The sequence below is a fragment of the Gorilla gorilla genome, chromosome 4, assembly GCF_029281585.2.
Source record: "Gorilla gorilla gorilla isolate KB3781 chromosome 4, NHGRI_mGorGor1-v2.1_pri, whole genome shotgun sequence".
In the NCBI taxonomy this organism is placed as follows: Eukaryota; Metazoa; Chordata; class Mammalia; order Primates; family Hominidae; genus Gorilla; species Gorilla gorilla.
This window is the reverse complement of record NC_073228.2, coordinates 48,862,569-48,871,690: the sequence shown is the minus strand read 5'-3', so window position 1 is coordinate 48,871,690 and position 9,122 is coordinate 48,862,569. Positions and strand designations below refer to the sequence as shown.

At 46.9% G+C, this 9,122-nt stretch overlaps 1 non-coding gene across 1 annotated transcript; it reads left to right on the top strand.

The window, feature by feature from the left end:
* Positions 1 to 7,860: 7,860 nt before the first annotated feature.
* LOC115934737 (U6 spliceosomal RNA) lies at positions 7,861 to 7,964 on the top strand. Its single transcript, XR_004070499.1, has one exon. It is a non-coding gene; the product is annotated as a U6 spliceosomal RNA (small nuclear RNA).
* The last annotated feature ends 1,158 nt before the right edge of the window (positions 7,965 to 9,122 follow it).

The window sequence follows — 9,122 nt, the reverse complement described above, 5'->3', positions numbered from 1 at the left end:
CTTGTGATCCACCCGCCTCGGCCTCCCAAAGTGCTGGGATTACAGACGTGAGCCACCGCGCCCGGCCTTTTTTTTTTTTTTTTTTTAATTTTTACTTTACCCTGAGAGTTTTTTGTTTGTTTGTCTTTGTTTTTGTTTTGAGACGGAGTCTCGCTCTGTCACCCAGGCTGGAGTGCAGTGATATGATCTTGGCTCACTGCAACCTCCGTCTCCCAGGTTCAAGTGATTCTCCTGCCTCAGCCTCTGGAGTAGCTGGGATTACAGGCACATGCCACCATGTCTGGCTAATTTTTTGTACTTTTAGTAGAGACGGGATTTCGCCATGTGACCAGGCTGGTCTCAAACTCCCGACCTCAGGTGATCCACCCGCCTTGGCCTCCCAAAGTACTGGGATTACAGGCATGAGCCACTGCACCCGGCCAGCTCCTTCTTTTTAAAAAAAATTTTCTCTTGGCCGGGCGCGGTGGCTCACGCCTGTAATCCCAGCACTTTGGGAGGCCGAGGCGGGTGGATCACGAGGTCAGGAGATCGAGACCATCCTGGCTAACACGGTGAAACCCCGTCTCTACTAAAAATACTAAAAATTAGCCGGGCGTGGTGGCGGGCGCCTGTAGTCCCAGCTACTCGGGAGGCTGAGGCAGGAGAATGGCGTGAACCCAGGAGGCGGAGCTTGCAGTGAGCCGAGATCGCGCCACTGCACTCCAGCCTGGGCGACAGAGCGAGACTCCGTCTCAAAAAAAAAAAAAAAAAAATTTTCTCTCCCTCATTGGAAAAGTAATAGAACTTATAGATCTCTATGTGGAAGAAATCTAAATTTAGAAAATGAAGAAATCTAATCTCACAACTTGTTTAATGAAACATTAAAAAAAAAAAAAGAAAAAGAAAATGAAGAAACTGGCTGGGCACGGTGGCTCACGCCTGTAATCCTAGCACTTTGGGAGGCTGAGGCGGGTAGATGCCTTGAGCTTAGGAGTTCAAGACCGGCCTGGGCAACATAGCGAAACCCCATCTCTACAAAAAATACAAAAATTATCCAGACATGGTGGCACATGCTTGTAGTTTCAGCTACTTGGGAGGCTGAGGCAGGAGGATATCTTGAACCTGGGAGGTCGAGGCTGCAGTGAGCTAAGATTGCACCACTGCACACTAGCCTGGGGGACAAAGTAAGGTCCTGTCTAAAAAAAAACGAAAAAGAAGGAACTTTATAATCTCAACTTTAGAGCTAACCATTGTGAACAGGTTTTTATATATTCTGGGAATTTTTTTCTCTGCATGTACAAAAGAGGTATGTCTATAGAACATATATGGAATTATATAAAGCAAACAGTTTTGCTTTTCTCATTTATATCTTGGACATTATTCCATGCATGCCATTATTCCATTATACCACTGCCATCTTTGCCCTCATGAGGAGGGGCTTCAGAAGGGAAGCCTTCCATCTGGATTTTTCTCATTCTTTTTGATGACCACATGAGATTCCATTGCATGAATGTACCATCATTAATTAAATCACTTGTTGAAGACACAGTCTGCCCACAGCCATGGTCCTCCTTGCATATATATTTTTTGGTACACTTGGGGAAGCTTTCCCATAAGATATATTCCTAGAGTTGCAATTGTTGTGTCAAAGGGTGTATGTATTTAAAGTTGTCATAGATACTGCCAAAGTTTATGTTTGTGTAGAGGTTGGGTGGGAGGGAAATTAAATCCAGCTTCCTCATCCTCTATTCCCAGATCTCAAGGCTTTTTCAAGCTAAGATGTATGTATATGGTAGAGGAGACATTACAGTGCTCTTGCTTTTTTTTTTTTTTTTTCTTTTTTGAGACAGAGTTTCACTCTTGTTGCCCAGGCTGGAGTGCAATGGCGCGATCTCGGCTCACTACAACCTCCACCTCTTGGGTTCAAGTGATTCTCCTGCCTCAGCCTCCTGAGTAGCTGGGATTACAGGCATGCGCCACCATGCCTGGCTAATTTTGTATTTTTAGTAGAGGCAGGGTTTCTCCATGTTGGTCAGGCTGGTCTCGAACTCCCGACCTCAGGTGATCTGCCTGGCTCGGCCTTCCAAAGTGCTGGGATTACAGGCACGAGCCACTGCACCTGGCCTCCTTATTTATTTTTTATTTTTTTTAAATTTTTTTCACCAGAGCTGCCAGTAAAGGTGCCTTTGCTTTTTGGGAGGTAAGGAATAAAATCACCAGCAACTCAGCAGAGGATTTGCAGGGATAGCGAGTAAGCTTGGGCTCACTTTCCGGGGCTAAGGATTGAGCGCCACCTGGGACTGCCTGGCTGGTGGCGGAGGTGGGCAGATGGTGAGGACTCCCTAGCACCCAGCTTGTCACAGACGTCAGGCAGAGTGGGCGAAACAAGCCCTGAAATAGATTCCCGGGATTTGGCTTAGGGAGGAAGTGAGGCTGAGACCAAGAGTGTATGCTCTGAAGGGAACACAGAGAAGGAAACTTCAGCCCGAATGAATTGGGCAGCAGTGGAGCCCTGGACCTCCCCCATACAGACACCCCACCCCCATGTAGAGACTCCCACCAACTGCTATAGCTCAAGGACTCTTGTAAAAGGAAGCAGAAGCCTGAAGTAGCAGATATCTTGGTCACTCTGGAGTGTTTGGGGCTTGACTTAAGGCTCCTGGGAAAATCCTGGGTCTATGCCCCTCCTCAGTGGAGTGGGGAGGTGGGGAGGTGGGGAGGTGGGGAGGTGGGGAAGTGAGCAAGCGGGAGAGCTTATCTCTTTAGCAGTCCCTACCTCCTCCTATTAAATTTGTTAAATCTCATGAGAAATCCTTTGGAGGAGGGTAGGGGGACAGCTGGGTTTCAAAAGCTTGTTGAAAGTGAAGTTCGGTGCTTTTGATTGTATTTGTTTTTATAAGATTACCATTGCTTTGCATTCCAGATGCCTCTCTTATCCTTAAGGAGAGAGAAGACAGAACTGCTTACTCACTCTCTGGAACTCTCCTAGCCTAATGGGGGAGGAACAGAGCCACCAGTCTGACTTTGCAGTGCCCCAAACAGTAACCCACAAGGCAACATACAGGTTAAGACTTGGCTCTGCCACCAACTTCTGTGACTTTGACCAAGCCATTTCTAGTCTCTTGGCCTCAGTTTACTCATCTGTAAAGTGAGGGGATTGAGTAGGCAATAGCAGATCTTTTCTAGTACACTTTCTATGGTTCTCAGTACAAGGTGGGCATGGGAAGCTCTTTAATAGTCTTTCTCTCTTCATCTCTGTTTTTTTGTTTTTGTTTTATTTGTTTGCTTGTTTTTGAGACAGAGTTTTGCTGTCACCCAGGCTGGAGCGCAGGGATACAATCCTGGCTCACCGCAGCCTTGACCTCCCAGTTTCAAGCGATTCTTCCATCTCAGCCTCTCAAGTAGCTGGAACTACTGGCATGTGCCAACATGCCCAGCTAATTCTTTTATTTTTTTAGAGACAGGGTCTCTATCAGTTAAGGTTGGAGAATTTATCTGGGAAGGCTTCCTGGAGGAGGTAAGGAAAAGAAGTCAACTTGGAGCCAGAATTAAGTATTCTGATTAATGAGGGACCTGGAGCATTGTAGGCTTCAGAGCACCTTTTTGGCACCACCTACTGCTCAGGAGGAAAGGCCTGAGTCTGAGGTTTAATAGATACAGTTTTGTTCCTCCTTTCCCTGTAATAACCTGGCCTGAGACTCTCTCAGACTCTGTCTACCACTCCTGTCCTTCAACTCCTCCCACTGTCACCTGAGGATAGGCTGTATCTAGATTCACATTCTCTACCTCCTGCTCCAGAAGAGTAGGTTATAGGGCAGGTGTCAAAGAAGGGACTCCCAAGCTCTAGACCTGTGGTGTCCAATATGGCAGCCATGAGCCACACATGGTGATTGAACATGGGGAGCATGGCTGGTCTGAACTGAGATATGCTGTACGTGTAAAATACACAACAGATTCAGAGCCTTTATGTGAAAAAAGAATGTAAAATTTCTTATTAATACTTTTTATATTGATTATGCATATGTTGAAGTGATACTTTTTATATAATGAGTTAAATAAAATGATTAAAATTAGATTCAGTTGTTTCTTTTTAACATTAAAATGTGGCTATCAGAAATATTAAAATTACATATGTGGCTCACATTCTTCACATTCTGTTTCTTTTCTTTTCTTTTCTTTTCTTTTCTTTTCTTTTCTTTTCTTTTCTTTTGAGATGGAGTCTTGCTCTGTCGCCCAGGCTGGAGTGCAGTGGCGTGATCTCAGCTCACAGCAACCTCTGCCTCTGAGGCTCAAGCGAGTCTCTTGCCTCAGCCTCCCAAGCAGCTGGGATCACAGGTGCCTGCCACCATGCCCAGCTAATTTTTGTATTTTTAGTAGAGATGGGGTTTCATTATGTTGGCCAGGCTGGTCTTGAACTCCTGGCCTCGAAATCCACCCACCTTGGCCTCCCAAAGTGCTGGGACTACAGGCGTGAGCCACTGCGCCCGGCTTCACATTCTGTTTCTACAGATAGTGCATCCACATATTTGGGGGGAAGGAGCATTATGAGTAAAAGAATGAAACACTTGTTCTCCTTTTTGTCTGAAATCAGAAGAGAAACAGGGCCAGGCGCAGTGGTTCATGTCTGTAATACCAGCACTTTGGGAGGCTGAGACAGGAGGATTGCTTGAACTCAGAGTTCAGGACCAGCCTGGGCAACTAAAGAAGATCCTGTCTTTACAAAAAGAAAAATTAGCCGTGCATGGTGGCTCCTGTGGTCCCAGCTACTCAGGAGGCTAAGAAGGGAGGATTGCTTGAGCCTAGGGGGCAGAGGCTGCAGTCGTTGTGTTCAAACCACTGCAACTGCACTCCAGCTTCAGTGACAGAGTGAGACCCTGTCTCAGAAAAAAAAAAAAAAAAAAAAGAGAAACAGACCAGAACTATAACAGTATGGAAGGAAGGTAAATTATAGGAAGGCCTTCTTGATAGGAAGGACTGAAAAACCTGAAAGATCCACATACTTCTTTTCCTGGAAAGCTTTCAGAATAGGAGAGGACTTTGCATATCTTAAATCATTTTAAGACGGTATCTTATCATACTATGATTCTCAGTGATCCAAACTTGGTTACTTAGCAGGTGACTTTCCTGGCCTTGTTCAAGGTGTTTTCACCACACAAACAACTCTTAATTGTCTACTTGGTGATGAGCCCAGATACCTGGAATCCACAGAACATTCCTAACATGATTTTACCCAATAGTTTCTAATCTTTCATCAGACTGCTGAGGCAGCAGCAACAGTGTTGACAGACTGAGGTTTCATCATCCTGCCCTCCCCTGCTGCCTGTCTCTGCCCACCCTCTACCCCCGGGAAAGTGCTGGAGCAGAGGGAGGGTTCAGGGAGGCAATATTGAGAAGGAACATGCCAGCTGGGGGTCTGGATAATCCACAAACTGGATTATCTGTCCCTGACTTTGCATAGATATAAGCAGGTGGCCTATATGTAGACAGGATGTACTGGGATGAGCCATGGGCATCTGGTTAACGTGTGTGTGTATATGGGGGGGTGGTCCTACAATAAATTCCCCCACCTACTTATCTCCCATCCAGAGCATTAATTCAACCAATCACTCCTTCTTTCAATTAACCACATATAATATGAATAGTATTTAGCATTATTTACTGTAGTTTCATAGTGAGAGACTAGAATTTTTTTTTTTTTTTTCAAGACGGAGTCTTGCTCTGTCGCCTAGGCTGGAGTGTAGTGGCGCGATCCGGGCTCACTACAACCTCTGCCTCCTGAGTTCAAGTGATTGTCCTGCCTCAGCCTCCTGAGCAGCTGGGATTACAGGCTCACGCCACCAGGCCTGGCTAATTTTTGTATTTTTAGTAGAGACGGGGTTTCACCATGTTGGCCAGGCTGGTCTTGAGCTACTGACCTCATAGTATCCGCCCACCTCGGCCTCCCAAAGTGCTGGGATTACACATGTGAGCTACCACGCCCGGCCGAAAAAATTTTTAAAAATCTTTATTGTGCACTGAAGGCTGACTAGGGGCTGACACAGCATCCTAGGCACTGGAGCTAAGGTGCAATTTGTACCCAAAGAAGTGTCTTAGATCTGGTTCCCTTGATGTGCAGACTGAGATGGGGATTTGGGCGGCACATGGTTTATTGTGGGGCAAACTCTCAGGAGAAGGGAGGAAAGGAAGCAGGGTGGGGCACAGAGTGGGGAAGCAAGGATGTGCTTCACAGCTGAGTCTGGTTTTGGCTTGATCCTGTGGGAAGCTCTGGGTGGACAACTGTATGACAGAAAGGATCCCACCTGAGTCAGGGAGGCTAGTTTTTTATGTCCCTGTCAGTCAGCTAATTGGCTGCCCTCTAGGCCAAGGGCAAGTCCAGAGATGGAGAGCCATTGGCAGCCAAAACTCACAGTCAGCACCGGGGATCTGGGTGGAGCACCAAGGCATTCACTCAGGGAGTAGCCTGAGAAGAGAAGAGTGAGCTGACCCGAGCAAGCACAGCCATGATTGTTATCCACACTTGGCAACCCAGTCCTCTTTCTACTCTCACTCTCAGCCTGGCCTCAACCCTTATCTGCCCTTGTCCCACCTTGTTTCTCTTTCTGTTTCTTTTTCTTCCTCTTTCTTTCCTTCTTTCTTTCTTTTTTTTTTTTTTTTTTTTTTTGACAGCATCTCACTCTGTTGCCCAGGCTGGAGTGCAGTGGCATGGTCACGGCTCACTGCAGCCTGGAACTCTTGGGCTCAAGCGATCCTCCTACCTCAGACTCTCTAGCAGCTGGGACCACAGGTGCACGCCACCATGCCCAACTAATTATTTTTTGTAGAGACAGGGTCTCACTATGTTGCCCAGGATTCCTACTTCTGATCCTGCCTTGTCTGTCTTGAGAAGGTTTATCAGGTTGAAACCTTGAGTTTCTTCAAGAGCCTCCAGGAGGCTGTGGCTACTGAGTCATTCCTTGACCTCTTTCCTTGCCTATGGGTCATCTGAGCCCCACTGTTCCCTTAGGCAGAAAACTTTGATATCCTTGGGGACATCTGACCCTAACCCCTTCTCTTGCTCTTTCTCCTTTATTGGGTGTACCCATCCCATCTCCTGTGGTGGAGAAAGGACAGTTCAAGAGAAATTCATTCTCAAGGCTTGACTCCTACTTAAACATCACAGGATACATTCCCTGGAAGGGGAAGGGTGCGTCTGTACTGGCTTCCTTAGAAACTTCAGAACAGAAAAGACGCCTCCTTTCCCTCCCCCTCCCCAATTCAAACAGGGGCTGGGAGAGAGGAAGAGATTATTGTTTCAGGGGGTGGGGGGTGTGGATGGACTGAGTGCTGAAACTTCCTTTTCTTCTGGCACAGCTCTATTTGTAGAAGTGCCAGAGTCCCGGGGAGAAAAACAAGAGAGGGAGAAAAAGAACATTCTTTGAGGGCATTTGGCTGCTCTTTTACACTCGAGATCAAACAGAGAAAATCCAGCGTCATGCCCTCCCCATCTTTCTGTCCCTAGCATGTAGATGTCCTGTGGTGTGTCTCATAAATGCACATGCACATGCATGCGAACACACACACAAACACACACCCTCGCACTGTTGAAACCAGAGCTGCTGGCTCCAGGGAGGGGAGTGAAGAAGCAGCTGTGGACAGGTATGGGTGGCCACATACCTGCCCTTCTGGGAGGTGACACTTCCATTACACCTCCACAGGTTTCATGTTGACCTCACCCTAGCTTTGGCCCAATGTTGTCAGGATGGGCAGAAGGGTGGCAGAGTTAAGCTGGCCCAAAGCCAGCAAGCAAAGAGTTCTCAGCAGGCCCTGGAAGTGCCAGCAAATCAGTTCCCCCAAGGACCAAATCTGGGGAAAACTCAGCTTAAAGCACAGCAGTAGCACATACTGGCTTCAGCAACACATATACTAAAATTGGAATGATACAGAGAGGATTAGCATGGCCCCTGCATAAGAATGATACGCAAATTGATGAAGCATTCCATATTTTTCAGTTTGTCAAGCATTTTATTCTTTTGAATAAAACCAACATGTCTATAACTTAACAAAAAAGCAGCATAGCAGCAGAGATTGGGCCTAGATCACTAGGTGAACTTCAGTGATGGCTGAGAGAAGCACCCTGGAGACTTCTTGAGGGTTGGGGGAAGCCCCCATCTTCCCTGAGGGATTGTCAGAAGGCAGGGTGCAGGCCCAGGATAAAGTTCCGGGTCTGGATTGCAGAAAGTGACCCTAGCAGCCCAAAACCTTTGGCATCGCTGAATCAGAAGGGATTTTGACTGGCCTCATGTCACCCCCAGTAGGCTGGGACTGGGGCTCTAATTGGCTGTAATTTGTTAATGAATGCAATTTGCAGCTGCCTTCTCTCTCTGTGACAGGCCTCAATTAGAGCCACCAAAGGGATCTAGGGTGGGAGGGGGAGCTGGGATGTTGTTTCCAACTCCTTCCCCTGTCCGCTCTCAGCACTCTGCCCCATCCTGAAGCAAGAGGAGGTTCTTGAGGCTAGTTAATTGTCCCCCAGCTTGGCCGGGGAACGGTGGCTCACGCCTGTAATCCCAGCACTTTGGGAGGCCGAGGTGGGTGGATCACGAGGTTAGGAGATTGAGACCATCCTGGCTAACACGGTGAAACCCCATCTCTACTAAAAACACAAAAAATTAGCTGGGCATGGTGGCGGGCGCCTGCAGTCCCAGCTACTCGGGAGGCTGAGGCAGGAGAATGGTGTGAAACCGGGAGGCGGAGCTTGCAGTGAGCCGAGATCACGCCACTGCACTCCAGCCCAGGCGACAGAGCGAGACTCCGTCTAAAAAAAAAACTTGTCGCCCCACTTACAGTCAGTGATATAATTTTAGAACAAGTGGAGAGTGAGAAAGGTATAAAATGAAGGCTGCCTTCCTGCAGGTTGGTCTGGATGTTATGGATTTTAAAACTTGACCACGTTTCACGTTTAGTACTTTCTTATTTATTTTAGAGCTTCTGAAAATTCTATAGAAAGGAAGACTTTTGAGCTAAAATGTTTATTTCTATCTTATAGTCCTTTCTCCCTCTTACCAGGTAAAGGAAAAAAATAGAAATCAGAATGATGGAAAAGAGAGAGAGAAATAAGGCAATCAGCTCTCCACTGACATATGATTTTTTTTTTTTTTTTAGAG